This window comes from Malaclemys terrapin, chromosome 1 (assembly GCF_027887155.1).
Source record: "Malaclemys terrapin pileata isolate rMalTer1 chromosome 1, rMalTer1.hap1, whole genome shotgun sequence".
Classification (NCBI taxonomy): domain Eukaryota; kingdom Metazoa; phylum Chordata; order Testudines; family Emydidae; genus Malaclemys; species Malaclemys terrapin.
The window spans coordinates 62,802,283-62,817,532 of NC_071505.1; positions in this window are offsets into that span (position 1 = coordinate 62,802,283).

Below are 15,250 nucleotides of genomic sequence, written 5' to 3' on the forward strand. Positions count from 1 at the left end.
GAAATGTCATCATGTGGCGGCATATTGACACCCACATGGGTCATCAGCCGGGTTGAAACCTTTACAGCCAACCCACAACCCTCAATCCTCTGCCATTTGAGCTAATGGAGTAACGGATAGCAAAGATATGTTGTTTTTTCATCCTCTATGTGGACCAGAACTAGAGGGCGATGGGCCACTTTGCTAGTGGGTTGTTCAGATATTTGCTGACCTCAGAGGAATGGTGAGACTCGGGGAATCTTGGGTTCCATTGCAGGGTCTGGAGGAGAGTGTGCTCGTGTGTGCACAAACTCTTCCTATCATTCCCTCTAGGTTTGACCTTGTTCGCCCACTCCCTTCCAATTTGTTCCTGACCTAGTCTTTTTTTCTACCACACCACTGGCTCTTTGTCCCAGTCTCAGTCTTCTCACCTAGCCAGTCCCAGTGTCTTCTGATCCCAGTCCCAGTCTTCTTGCTCACTAAGTCCTCCTCTCACCCCCCACAGTCTCCCCATCGCAGTATTCCCCACTCCCCCTCCCAGTCTGCCTCCCCCCTTCTAGTCTCCTGCCCAGCCATACAGATTCATCCCCTCTTGCCCTTCCCCCGGCTCCTTAAGAACATAAGAACGGCCACACTGGGCCAGTCCAAAGGTCCATCTAACCCAGTATCCTATTTTCCAACAGTGACCAATGCCAGGTGCTTCAGAGGGAGTGAATGGAACAGGGCAATTTACCATGTGATCCATTTCCTGCCATCCAATTCCAGCTTCTGGTAGTTAAAGGTTTAGGGACAACCAGGGCATGGAGTTGTGTCCCTGACCATCTTGGCTAATAGCCATTGATGGACCTATCCTCCATGAACTTTTTTTTTACCCCAGTTATACTTTTGGCCTTCACAACATCACCTGACAATGAGTTCCACAGGTTGATGTTTGTGTGACATCTCCTTGTCTCAGTCTCTTTACCCAGACAGTCCCTGTTCTTCCCCCCTCCCCAGCTCTTTGTCATATCTGTCTCATCTCCCCCCACCTCCTTTCCCCTACCTGATTGGCTCCCACTCTCTTCTTGCCCTGCCAATTCCACTTTAATGGCTTCTCATCTAATCATATTTCCTCCTGACCTAGTCTCCATGCACAACTAGTCCCAGTCTCTGCCCCCTGCCAGCCTCCAGTCCAAGTCTCTGCTCCCCAGGCTCCTTGTCCCATTCTACTACCTTGACACTCCCCTTCACTGCCGTAGGTCTGGCTCGTGTCCCCTGTGCATTTGAGTCAGACGGCTTGTTCCTCCACACCGCCTGGGTGCCAGACAGGGGGTCATTGAACGCACAGGAGAGATGGACTCCCTGCTCTTAGTTCTGGTGCCCAGCCCCATCCTAGCTTGGAGCAACAAAGAGCAGCAGTCACAGGAAAAGTTCAGTTGTACCCCGGTAGCCCAGGGCGGGAGCATGCTCGGTTGCTCTGTGGCCATGGTGCATGTGCAGTTTGCTCAGCACTAGGATATGTGAGAGGCTCGAGCACACTTAGTACATGTGGAGATTTTACCTGGTAAAGTCTAAGAAGTCTCTACTGAGCATGTGCAAACTGAGATTTTCGAAAAGGTTATAACTTGCCCAAATTTGGGTGGATTTCCACAGGAACATGTGATATGGCCCTGATATAAAGGCCACCTTCTTGCCAAATTTCACAACCCTGCTCCAAAGCAAGGGGGTGCTAGAGCTTTCCAAAGAAAAAGTCACTAGAATTTTTTTGGAAAACAACATCTTTCCCCCTAATCTCACTCTAGGAAACAGCTGTACTCTTTTGGCTAAAATTTTCCCAAAAGATTCAGCCTAAGGCAGACGCAGCATGGAAAATTTCAGCCTGAGCAGGTGAAGTCTGGCAAAGTTATAAGCAATTGAAAGCATGGTCTTAAAATGGGAAATATTGGGCTACTTTAACTATAGGCAATGCTATGTAATAGACCCAATGCTAATAATAGACCCAAAGCCTGAGCAGTGCACATGTCCCTCGCTCCTGCACAGGGGAGCTAAGCACTGTCCAAATCCTGGTGGGATAGTAGAAAGAGATGCTTCTTCTCTACACCAGAGTCTGGGCCCATGCAGCGCAGAGGAAAGGTGGGGAACCTATGCAATGTGTTTCTTACCCCCTCCAGCAGCTTCTCATAGAGCCCACTGCAAAGCAGCCTTCAGTGGTGCGGCAGGCAGACCCAAGTATGGGGCAGCTCAGTCCGAGCTCCTGAAAATTGTTAGCTAATGGGGATGATGGTGGGGAGGCTTGGCTGTGCCCTCTGGGAGGGCAGTGTCTTTCACCCAGAGCTGCCTGTCAGTTAGCTTTGGCATTGTCAGCCATTTCCCTCTCTCCTGCATTGAGACATTGGGACAGGCATCACGTCTCACTGATATTTCTTCAGTGTCCCCACTGTCAGATGTGGGAGCGGGAGTCATGCACACTGCTCTTGGGGACATAGTGGGCAGGACAGATGCAGAGTAACTCCACACGCTCTGCTGTAGCTACTCATCCCATACCTGGCTCTAACTCATGCTGTGCAGTGGTGGTGGAGCCTGGTTGGAATCTGAAACTCTGCGTAGGCTCTGCAGCTGCTCACTGCCTGGGTCATGATTTGGGCCATATGGTTTTTATGTATTTTTCACATATCAGCATAATGCAAAATAATAATAATAATTAATAATTTCAGCTACAGCAAACACAGATGAAATGGGAAGCTCAAAACCACAGGCCTGTTTGTGTGCATAGAAATGTTTGAAAACTGTACCCTACTAGATAAAAATCAGTCGCACTAAAGTGCGAGGAGAAATATTTAGGGAGTACTAGAAAGAGATGCCTTTTGCCTGAAAGTAGTCCTCATAAATGTGGCTTGAACCCTAGCATTGAGTTCATATCTCAGTGTCTCCCTTATGACTCCTGCTTTGTTATTATCTTTCAACACCAGCACACTCACAGGCTGCAAAGGGAAGATAGATTAGGGGTAAGATGGAGGGCAGATGAAATGTCCATGATAAAAATCCACTCTTAATTTGAGGCTCCAGGGCTCCAGAAATGACTGTCATGCCAGAATGTGTGATTTTACAGCTATGCAGTGGGGTTGTGAGATTTTTTTTTTTTTTTTAAGATCTTGTCTGTGCATCTTCTTTCCTGTTTAGGAAAGGAGCCTTCCCAATCCTACAAGCTCTTATTCACTAAGGTAAGCCCACAGAGTTCAGGATCAGGCCCTGTGTTTTTATTTTCTCTATATATGGTTCCCATCACTGAGGAGGTCGGTATCTTTTATAGTGATAACACACTGATTGACAATTTTAATTCTATAGATAAGGGATGGAAAGGACATTGTGTTCCAATTTACAGTAATATGGAATGTTTACACCAATAAAACATCATATTTTAGTGAGTTTTCCAACATAACCTATAGTATACACTGTATGTATACACAGTGTACCTAGCACAATTTCATTAAGGCTAGTCCAAAGCTTTGAGCAAAAATTGAATGTATTTATTTATTCTTCAGATCTATAACAAGAGATGCCTATATAACACAGACTAAAAGAAAATGTCAAAGAAAAGACCAAAAATCTCCTTGTATAGAAGAGTTGTAACCAAGTAACACATAAATAAGCCAATTCCCCATTTCTCTATAAATCTCACCCCCTGCAATAGGCCCTCTTCAGCAGTTCTTCTAAGAAGATGAACCTTGCAGTGTGCCTTGAAGATCAGCACATTCACGCTATTTTGGACTGGAGGGAGTAAATTCCAAAGAAAAGGGACTTCACAGAGAAATCTCTGTCCCCTCTCTTTTATACCAAAACCAGCTTGAGGGCCACATATGTAGGGCTGGGGCAGGAGGTTGGGGTGTGGGAGGGGGTACAGTGTGCAGGAAGGGGCTCAGGTCAAGGGGTTGGGGCGCAGGAGGGGTGCGGGGTGTACAAGGGTGCTCAGGGCAGGGGGTTGGGGTGCAGGAGGGGTGCAGCAGGGGATTGGGGTGCAGGGTGCAGGAGGGGTTCAGGGTGCGGGCTCCGGGGTGGCAGCAGCACGCAGCGGGGCTAAGACAGGCTCCCTGCCTGTCTTGACCCTGTGCTGTGCCGCTCCTGGAAGTGGCCGGCGCCACGTCCCTGTGGCCCCTGGAAGCAGGGGGGCAGAGGGCTCCCTTCGCTGCCCTCGCCTGCAGGTACCTCCCCCGAAGCTCCCATTGGCCATGGTTCCCCATTCCCGGCAAATTGGAGCTGCGAGGGGCGGTGCCTGCAGGCGAGGGCCGTGCACAGAGTCCTCCACCCCCACCCCCCAGTGGTTGCAGGGACGTAGTGCCAGCTGCTTCCAGGAGCTGCGCGGGGGCTGGGGTGCCATGTGGGTGGCAATCCCGCAGGCCGGATCCAAAGCCTTGACGGGCCATAGTTTGCCACCCCTGATCTAGAGCCTCAACTGCAGCAGCATATGACAGGGAAAGAGGTAGACAGTGGAATCGAAAAGGCCACTAAAATTGTGTCTGGAATCTTTTGTGTGCTTATGTTTTTGCACATGTAATCCATCATACCTAACTTTTTGCATGTGCAAAAACTGAGATTTACATGTGCAAACCACACTGGTATATATAAATGACATGGGTCATCTGAATAATAGGGCTTTGCTCAAGGAGCCAAGGAGGGAGCAGAGTGGGTGGAATCCTGCTCTGTGTGGCAAAGCAAGTTTTGAGGCATTTGTATGGCTAGCCTGCATCCAGATACTGCTAAGTATAGAGGGAGGAATAGTGGACTCAGTTTACTGCTCAGTTCCTACACAAGTTTTTGGACGTTTAGATTCCTGCTTGTTCAGACCTATTCATCACAGCGAAGAGCCACTACAGAGATCTTCTTGGCATGCATGAAGGTGTAACCTTCCAGCAGGCAGGATTGCAGCTCCTTTTGTCCCCCATGTAGCAGAGAAGTAGCTATTAAGCTAAGTTTGGCCTCTGCATTTGGCACCTACAGGATTGGGCCCTTTGATGTAGCAACAGCTTCCTTAATAAACAACTGCTCCCTCTCGCCTCTCTGTGCGTATCATTCTTATAGGGCAGGGATCGGCAAACTTTGGCCCGCGGCCCGCCAGGGTAAGCACCCTGGAGGGCCGGGCCTGTTTGTTTACCTGCCACGTCCGCAAGTCCGGCCAATCGCGGCTCCCACTGGCCATGGTTCGCCGTCCCAGGTCAATGGGGGCTGCAGTCCTAAAACAACCATTTTGCATTTAACTGCTGATGATTCTCCATCTCTTCCAGCCAGCTGATAAGTGTTCTTAATTCCAGTTAGGATTTCTCCTCCTTCCCGCTCTCTTTCTCCTGAGGAGATGGCACTTTCTCACAGGCTCTGTGATTCAAGGACCCGCAGTGGTTCCTAGAGCACCCTGATTACACTAGTGGGGCAGCAGCTAGCTAGAACCTTCTGAAAGATGCCACATAATCCCCTCAGCCTGGCTGGCAAGTGGACGGGGTAGCCAAGCCATGCTCTACCTTGCCCTGCCCCCCATCCATCCTGCTCCCTTTGCTGTGAGCTGCTACTTACAGGGAGCAACTCAGTAGGAGACCCTGTGTTCCCTCAAACGTGTAGGCTACAATTCTGGGTAGTCTGTGTTTGGGCTGTGCAGGAGGGAGTGAAGCATCCTTACTCCCATCCTGTGCTGTTGCATAAGGGCTAGGTACAATCTAGAGCCGAATGTTAAGGAGTAGGGAGGTGGAAAAAACAATGTTAGGGCCAGTTTGTGGCTGCTCATGCACAGTCACACAGGAGGCAACCAGAATGCCGGTGCTAGGACCCCCTAAGTGGGGAGAGAAAGGAGAGGGGCTAGTATAGTTTGAGACATGCCACACCCCAGTGGGCATGGCCAGGGCCCCAGGGCCTTTTCAGCAGTCACATAACTAAAGGCTGATACTGAGGAGAGGACACACTGAACTCATTCGACAGGTATTTGCTGCTTCTGAGCACATTCCCCCATTGTCCCTGGAGCAATGCTTAATTGTGTTGGGGCTTGTCAGGGCAGAGCCCTGGCACCTCTAGGCTTGGCAGTTCATAGCCCTGGCACCTCTAGGCTTGGCAGTTCGTAACCGTGGGCGTGGGCTTGGCAGTTCATAGCCCTGGCACCTCTAAGCTTGGCAGTTCATAACCGTGGGCCTGGGCTTGGCAGTTCATAGCCCTGGCACCTCTAGGCTTGGCAGTTCATAACCGTGGGCCTGGGCTTGGCAGTTCATAGCCCTGGCACCTCTAGGCTTGGCAGTTCATAACCGTGGGCCTGGGCTTGGCAGTTCATAGCTCTGGCGCCCCTGGGCTGGTCACTTCAGTTATGAAAGTAAAAAAATTGCTTGAGCCCCAGCACCTCTTTCATTACAAATTAATCACTGTCCTGGCAACATTTTGCCTGCATCTACACTCCATCAGCATAGAGCATTCAGCAATTACCTCCACCACTTCCCCCCGCCTTCACTGGCCAAAATCACCATTGTTCAAAAACCCACAACCTGTCCTGCCCCCCCTTTGAGAGAATCCTGTGAGCAGCAGCAGCATTGAAGATGTAATGGGAGATCATTCATTACCTATCCATCCAAATGAAGGGAGAGATTTACAGGTGGCCTAACTGGCAGGCGAGTCCAACCTGCAAAATAAAACTATAATACTTCGAACTTTAGACATGAAATTTCCAGACAGTCTAAACACTGCCATGGAAGAATGGACCTCTCAGAAGCAGATGCTCCTGTGTATGTACGAGGCCTAGCAAACATGCAGACTGCAAAATAAAGTGCTGATCCTGCAGTCTGATCAATATGGATTGATCACTGCACTGGTGTTGAGCCCTATTGACTTAGAGGCTATGCAAGTGCATAAATGTCCAGCAAGGTGCATCAGATTACAAATTCGGGGCCTAAAATTATTCTTTTCCTCTGGAGGTGGAATTGAGTGCTAACTAGAACCACTGAAGACATAAGCTTCTGCTTGCTGACATTACTGAGATAGGATACAGTGAAATTTGGTCTGCATAATCACATAATCTATATTACTTTTCATATAGAGGAAGAATTATTACTGGTGGCATTTTTGCCTAAGGGAGAAAAAAACCCTCCCCTGCTGCCTCTGTAACTACATAAAGTGATTCTCTGTATGTGAAACCCTATAAATGTTAAACAATATTTTAAAAGTTAACCTGTGGAAATTGGAGTTTCAGTCCCAGCTAAACATAGCTGGCCAAAATCTACCCTCCATGGCACTTATGCAACTCCAATAAGAAGAGTGGGGTTAAGCAGGTTCTTCAGAAGGCAGAACTGAGTCCTGGACTGCTTGATGAGAACTGACCTACAAATGCATCATGGTTGTCCTTTGCTATCAATTAGGGATGGCTCAGCCAATCAGCAACCAAGAATAACCACCACTTGATTTACACCATGTTACCTTTTGCAACAAAGCCTGAAACAAAGACACTCCAGGCCTGACTCTAATTTCAGTTATACTAGTGTAAATCGGGAGTAATTCCACTGACATCAGTGGAGTTATGCCAGTGTAAAACAAGTGTGAGATTCAGACATGAGGAATCTAGAAATTACCTAAGTGCAATATGTGTACATAAGTCCAAAGCTTTGAAGACAGTCTCTGAAGCTGCACCATGATCATACAGTTTAAATCTATATTTTAATGTCCAGAAATCAGAGTCCCTCATCATGTTAGTGTATACTACATTTTTTTTTACTCATTTTTCCAGCAAGGGTGTATGTACACCAGGACTAGCAACAGTTTAAGCACTAGTGAAGACAGGATTCAGGCATTTTATCCTGAAAACCTGCTATAAACACATCTGAGCTCTGCCTACACAAGCCTCAGGGCAGTGTCTGCCATTGTTGAAAAATGGGTACTGTTCACAGCTCCATGTAAAGAACTTCACAGAGAAAGCAATTTGAAGTGCACACGTTTCATTGGTCCTACAAAACTCAGAACCTATACTGCATTTTCTTGAGCACTATCCAATGGCACTTATCTATCAAACACCTATCTACATATGTACAGTCATCTCATTTATAGAGCACTCCTGTAACAGGTACAACATTTTTCTGGTGTAGGACTACCCATGAAAGCCTAAAGACAGGTGTGAATTTTAAATATCGGTGGACCTGACCCTGCAAGGAACTGAGGACCAAATTTTCAAAGATGTTTAAGCACCTAAACCTTAACTTTCTTAGGCACTGGTGCAAATATCACTAGGCACCTACCTGCCTAAATACCTCAGTCCCATTGTCCCAAATCCTGACTCTGTGGCACCACTTTCCTGGATTCCTATTGTGGGATACCTCTGTTGTCCGGGATCCACAGATGAGGCGGATGGAGGCATTGACTCCCCCCACCCCCCAAATATTGCACAGAATCCATGCAGAAGGTACCCAGCACCAGCGGGACTGTGCTAAAAGGGTGGGACAGGTGACCCTGTAGCCAATATGCAGGCCTGGGGCTTCTGGCAGATCCCTAAGTTCCATGTCAACCTTGGGGTTCTTTTGGGGTTCCAGGCTTCCTGCTTCTTCAGTAGAAGGGAGGAAATTTTAGGAAACCATCTGTGGAGGAACTTCATAAAGTTTTCTTCTCTCCAGGGCCTCCCCCTTCCCTTCCTGTAACCATCTTGAGAAGTGCTGAACACCTGCTGTTCTCATTAACTTTAGGGGGTGCTGCAGGTGCTCAGCATCTCTCAGAATGTGATTCATGGAGCTCAATGAGAGATAAAGACACTCAGCACCTCACAGCTGGTGCTTAGGCCCTGGGAGAGCTGCACATAAAATCTGGGGCAAACACTGTGTGCACGCATCATGTACTTATGTAAAAGAAACCAATATTGGGCTTTTCTAAAAAAATATTCCAGGGATGCTGGAGTATCACCGAGCCAGTATCACCCTCCTTCTGGTGTAAAAAACATCTCCTACGTATGAATGTGAAGAGAGTTGACTGTGTTCTTCAGAAGGAGGAAACACACAATACTACAAATAAACATATAGGTACGAGAGATTATGTTCATAAAGCTTTATGCACTATCTATGGAGAGTGCCAAAAGTTGCTCTTTCTGAGTTTGGAAAGGGTATGTGTTTTTTCTGCTGTCTTAACTTGCTTTCCCCTTGTTACACTCAAAAAACCTCAGGAGCACAAAAAAAGAGAGAGCGAGAGAGAGAGAGAGAATTAGAAGGGTGAGTGAAATTCAACCCAAAAAATAATAATAAAAGTCATTCATGGTTCAAGTGCTCAGCCTAAGCTATATTTATCATAAAACAGTTGACATTTTTTCCAAAAAGGCCGAATGTGTCAATTAATCTGCACAAGGGCAGGCCTGAATTATACCCTGGCCATTTACAGTATGCAGGCTTTTATGAGACTTTTTACTCTCTTGGTCAATAAAACAATAAGTAGTTATACAGCATCCAAAGGAGATGATGATTCATATGCTTCCAAGGGATGCCAAGTACCGTCTTAAGGAAATACACTCATTGATATGTAATGCAAACCTTTTGTGCTTTCTGTGGTATTTTAAAGATTAATAGAATTTCCAAAGACAAGAGATGAATGACATACAATAGCAAATGCTGCTGATGCTGGATTTGGCCCAGTGGTGACCATATGCAACCCTGTACTTCTAAAGCTTTATTACAAGTGATTCCTCATGCAGTGGTAAATGAAATCAAACGCCACCTGTTACGTTATCAGTTACGTTATCAGTTGGCTGCAACATGAAAAAGGGAGTTGGTTGCAGCTACTAAATTCTGTAGGAATAAAAGCACATGAATCGACTAGTGTACATTTAGCCCAGTGCTGAGTAGGGAAGGGGCACCTGTATTTTGGGTTGAAATCAGGAGCGGTCCTGGGCAATTGGGTTTTAAGTGGCTCCTTGTGTCTGAAGGTAGCTAGTAAATAAATGGGAGGGGGAAGAGTATCCCAGCCAAGTTTTCTGCCCCAGTTGACTAGATTAACAGCATGGTAGCTGTTAGGAAATCAGGCAAACTGTGTATCCGTAGAGACCCAGGGGACTATGACTAAAGTCAAGAAAATTCCAGAATATTCTTGGGGCTTGATACAACGATGGCTGTCAAATCTGAAGAGTTTCTGAATGTTACCAAAATATTTCCTCTGACAAATAATGGCTTCTGGTATTCAAGCTGCAGCTGAGGACATCCCCAGTATTATGCAGCTGGGGGGGACTTGCAGGGATAAACATTACAGCAAATAACAGTCCTTAATTTATTAACTGGGAGAGGCTGTGGAAAAATAAAATAGGACTCATGACAAAAATGGCATCTGCTCATTTTAAAGAGCAAGAAAAGTAAACCTGAAGTTAAACAATACAACAAACAAAACAGAATGAAAAATTATAGCTCAACACTGTGCAAGATATTGTATATATTGAGTTGGCTTTATTTTTAATATATATAACAAAAAAGATTTTATCCCAAGTTCTAGGCGATACAATCATCTGAAAATGAAAACCAGCAGCTTTTTCTATCCTAAAACCTGAAAGTAACCAACTAGGGACAAACCAACACCATGCCAGACACAGACAGCAGTCCTGATTATGTCCCTCCCTCCCCAGAGCTTGGGTAACTAGATTAAGTATTTTACACCCAGGGAGACTGACACTCAGGGCTGGTCCACACTAACCCCCCACTTCGAACTAAGATACGCAACTTCAGCTATGTGAATAACGTAGCTGAAGTCGAAGCACCTTAGTTCGAACTTACCGCGGGTCCAGACGCGGCAGGCAGGCTCCCCCGTTGACTCCGCGTACTCCTCTCACTGAGCAGGAGTACCGGCGTCGACAGCGAGCACTTCCGGGATTGATCCGGGATCGATTTATCGCGTCTAGACAAGACGCAATAAATCGATCCCAGAAGATCGATTGCTTACCGCCGGACCCGGAGGTAAGTATAGACCTACCCTCAGGGGTGAAGGGATAGACTAGTAAAGGGGTAGGCAACCTATGGCACACGTACCAAAGGCGGCACGCGAGCTGATTTTCAGTGGCACTCACACTGCCCAGGTCCTGGCCACTGGTCCGGGGGGCTCTGCATTTTAATTTAATTTTAAATGAAGCTTCTTAAACATTTTTAAAACCTTGTTTACTTTATATACAACAATAGTTTAGTTATATATTATAGACTTATAGAAAGAGACTTTCTAAAAACCTTAAAATTTATTACGGGCGCGCAAAACCTTAAATTAGAATGAATAAATGAAGACTCGGCCCACCACTTCTGAAAGGTTGCTGACCCCTGCACTAGTACCTTGCAATCTGCCCTGACTAATGGGCAATGAGTAGCTGTGCTGCCTTAAGAGCAGGATAGGGACCAAACTGCGACTCAGATTCACAATTCGGTCCTTATTCCCCCCTCTGTACTGGCTCAACTGTGTTGGCTAGTGCATTGGAGGAGCAGGAAGGGGAGAAGGAACCCAGTGGCAAATGCTTTCTTGCAGCATGTATCTGTGCAGAGGAATAAGGAGGCATCCTATACGCACTTACGCAGGAATATTCAGGAGCTCTCAGTTGAGGCCTATGTGGTTTGCCCACAGAAGGCATCGTCAGTGTCAGAGAGAGAGTTAAGAACTCAGGAGTTCCTGGCTCTGAGTCCTGTGTTCAAGCCATGAGAGCATGCCTCTTTCTGCTGACCTTTTAGAAGCACTCATGCCCGCTAGAATGAGCTCAAATGCCCAGAGCTATGAACTCTTTAACATGTGTAGATTCCATATGTTTCCAAGTAGAGCTACAAAATACCCACTTTTGGGAGAGCTGACCAAACAGGAAACTGAGTAACAAAAACAAAAGAACAACCCCCAGAGAGATTCAGAGATTCCAAGACCAAAAGGGACCACTGTAATATCTAGTCCAGGGGTGGGCAAACTATGGCCTGTGGGCCAGATACGGCCCGCGAGCCGCATCACACGGCTCGGCCCTGCTCCGGCACTCCAGCCGGGGTGCAAGGTCGGAAGCCACAAAACACAGCTCCCAGAAGCTGCGGCATGGCCCCACTCTGGCTCCTACGTGCTCCGATGGGAGCTGCAGGGGCAGTGCCTGCGGATGGGGCAGCGTGCAGAACCACCTGTCCATGCCTCCATGTAGGAGCCGGAGAAGGGACATGCCACTGCTTCAGGGAGCTGCTTGAGGTAAGCGCCGCTCAGAGCCTGCACCCCTCAGCCTCTCCCCACACCCCAACCCCCTACCCCAGCTCTGATCCCACTCCCGCCCTCTGAACCCCTCAGTCCCAGCCCAGAGCACCCTCCTACACCCCAAACTCCTCATCCCCGGCTCCACCCCAGAGCCCACACCCCCTCCCACACTCCAACCCCAATTTTGTGAGCATTCATGGCCCGCCATACAATTTCTATTGCCCGATGTGGCCCTTGGGCCAAAAAGTTTGCCCACCCCTGATCTAGTCTGACCTCCTGTATCACACAGGCATAGAAGTGCCCCAAAATAATTCCTAGAGCATGGCTTTTGGAAAAACATTCCATCTGGACTTAATAGTTGTCAGTGAGGAAGAATCCCCCCCAATCCTTGATTAATTGTTCCAGTGGTTAATTACACTCATGGTTAAAAAAATTATGCCTTATTTCCCATCTGAATTTGTCTAGCTTCAGCTTCCAGCCTTTGGATAGTGCTATATTGAAGAGGCCATTATTATTTCTTCCCCATGTAGATACTTCTAGAGTGACTCGTATCTAGTCCTCCCTAATCTTCTCTTTGTAAAGCTAAATAGATTGAGCTCCTTGACCCTATCACTATAAGGCATGTTTTCTAATTCTTTAATCATTCTCGTGGTTCTTTCCAAACCCTCTCCAATTTTTCAACATCCTTCTTGAACTGTGGGCACCAGAACCTGGTCGCACTAGTGCCAAATACAGAGATAAAATATCCTCTCTACTGCTGCTCGAGATTTCCCTGTTTATGCATCTGTAACAGGGCGGTGTGGTCCCCCGCTGCCCTGGAGAGGGACGAGCCCCTCCAGACACCAGAGTGGGCGGGGCCAGAGAGCTCTGAGCCCGCCTCCCAGCGGGTCAGGCGCAGGACAGGAAGTAGAAAAGCATGGGGCCAGAGCTCACTCGAGTGCAGCCGCTGAAGATGCCAGATGCCTCTGGCCTAGCTCCTGGCTGGGAGACCCCGGCAACAGACCCAAAGACTGGCCCGCACAACCAATGCCTGATGCTGACCAGAGCCTGGAGGAGCTGCCAAACCCGACCCTCGCCAGTTACCTGGAGGAGCTGCCAAGCCTAACCCTCGCCAAGTTATCCTGAGGACCCCATGGTGTTTGACCCCCTGGAGGACACTGTCCTGACCCAGGTACCTCTAGAAGGGGCGTTAGGAAGTGGCCGGGGGGCAGCCGACTCTAGTCTGGCTGCAGCACTGCCAGTGCCAATGTCAGTGTGATGCGGCCAGGATCCCCACTGACTCAGCAGTAGGCCTTTTGCCACTGCTAGGGCCTCGGGCTGGGACGCAGTGGAGTGGGAGGACCTGTGTCCCCCCTGCCACCCCTCACGGGGGTGACCCTCTCCCCCTGTCCCAGGCCCTTTGGAGCCAAGAGCCTGGGCTTGTTGTTAACTTGTCTGAACTCAGCCCTGCCTGAGGGCTTGAGCCACTGACTCCTTGCTGCCCCGCCCTGACCCTGGGCCTAGGCCTGTTACTTAAAAACTGCTGCTGAGGGCCTGAGCCACTGCCAACTGGCACTAACCACCCACAATTGGGCACAAATAACTGTTTTGTGGCATCTCCCCGGTCATCCCTGTGAGAGACTCCCGGAACCGGACTGATTCCACGCCAGCAACGGTGAGGATATAATGAGGCAGTGTGTTCCCCCACTGCCCTGGAGAGGGAAGAACCCGGCTAAGCCCCTCTACAGCATTCCAGGATTGCATTAGCCCTTTTGGCCATCATGTCACACTGGGAGCTCATGTTTAGCTGATTATCCAGCATGACTCCCAAATCTTTTTCAGCATCACCTCTTACCAGGCTAGAATCCCCCATCTTGTAAGTATGGCCTATAGTATTTATTCCTAAATGTATGCATTTATATTTAGTTGTATTAAAACTCATATTGCAACCATCATACCAAGCAGTCAAGATCTCTCGGTATCAGTGACTTGTTCTTTTTCATTATTTACCACTCCCGCAAACTTTGTGTCATCTGCAAACATTATCAGTAGTGATATTATGTTCTCCTCTAGGTCATTAATTAAAATGTTAAACAGCGTGAGGCCAAGAACAGATTCCCTGTGGGACTCCACTAGAAAAACTCCATCTCTCAATGACGATTCCCCTTTATAATTACATTTTGAGACTATCAGTTAGTCATCTTTTAATCTATTTAATGTGTGCTTGCTAATTTTATATCATTCTAGTTTTTTAATCTAAATCTTGTGTTGTACCAAGTCAAATGCGTTACAGAAGCTGAGTATATTACATCAACACTATTACTTCTACCAACCAAACTTATAATTTCTTCAAAAAAAGATATCAAGTTAGTTTGACAGGATCTATTTTTCATAAACCCATGCTGATTGGCATTCAGCATATTACCCTCCTTTAATTCTTTATTAATCGAGTCTCATATTGGCCACTCCATTATTTTGCCTGGGATCAAAGTCAGATTAACAGGCCTGTATTTACCCAGTCATTCCATTTACCATTTTTTTAAAAACTGGCATAACATTAGCTTTCTTCCAGTCTTCTGGAACTTCCCCAGTGTTCCAAAACTTATTGAAAATCAACATTAATGGTCCAGTGAGCTCCCCACCCAGTTCTTTTAAAACTCTTGGATGCAAGTTACCTGGGCCTGCTGATTTAAAAATTTCCAACTTTAGTAGCTGCTGTTCAACATCCTCCTGAGATGCTAATGGAATGGAAGAATGTTATCATCATATGATATGGCTACAGCACCCATTCCCCCCCCAAATACAGATCAGAAATGTTTATAAGCTCTAATCCTATACACACTAAAATCTAGTGAGGTGATCAGACACAGAAGGTCCTGTCGCAATTCATACGTGCTGCAATTCCCCTGAAGAGCTGAGTGGCTAAGATTGCATCATTTGTGACAGGTGCAGCATTATAACTCCGAAAGCAATGAGACCAGGAGAGTCACAAACTCCCTTTATGTAAAAGTCAAAAGGGGAGCCAGTGACCCTGAAAAAGTCTTGTATTAGTTCATTATTAAGCAGCCAGGAAAATACCCGGAAGACTTGTCTAATGCTAAATGATAAATGGTACTATATATTGCTAGAAAATTCTCTGAAA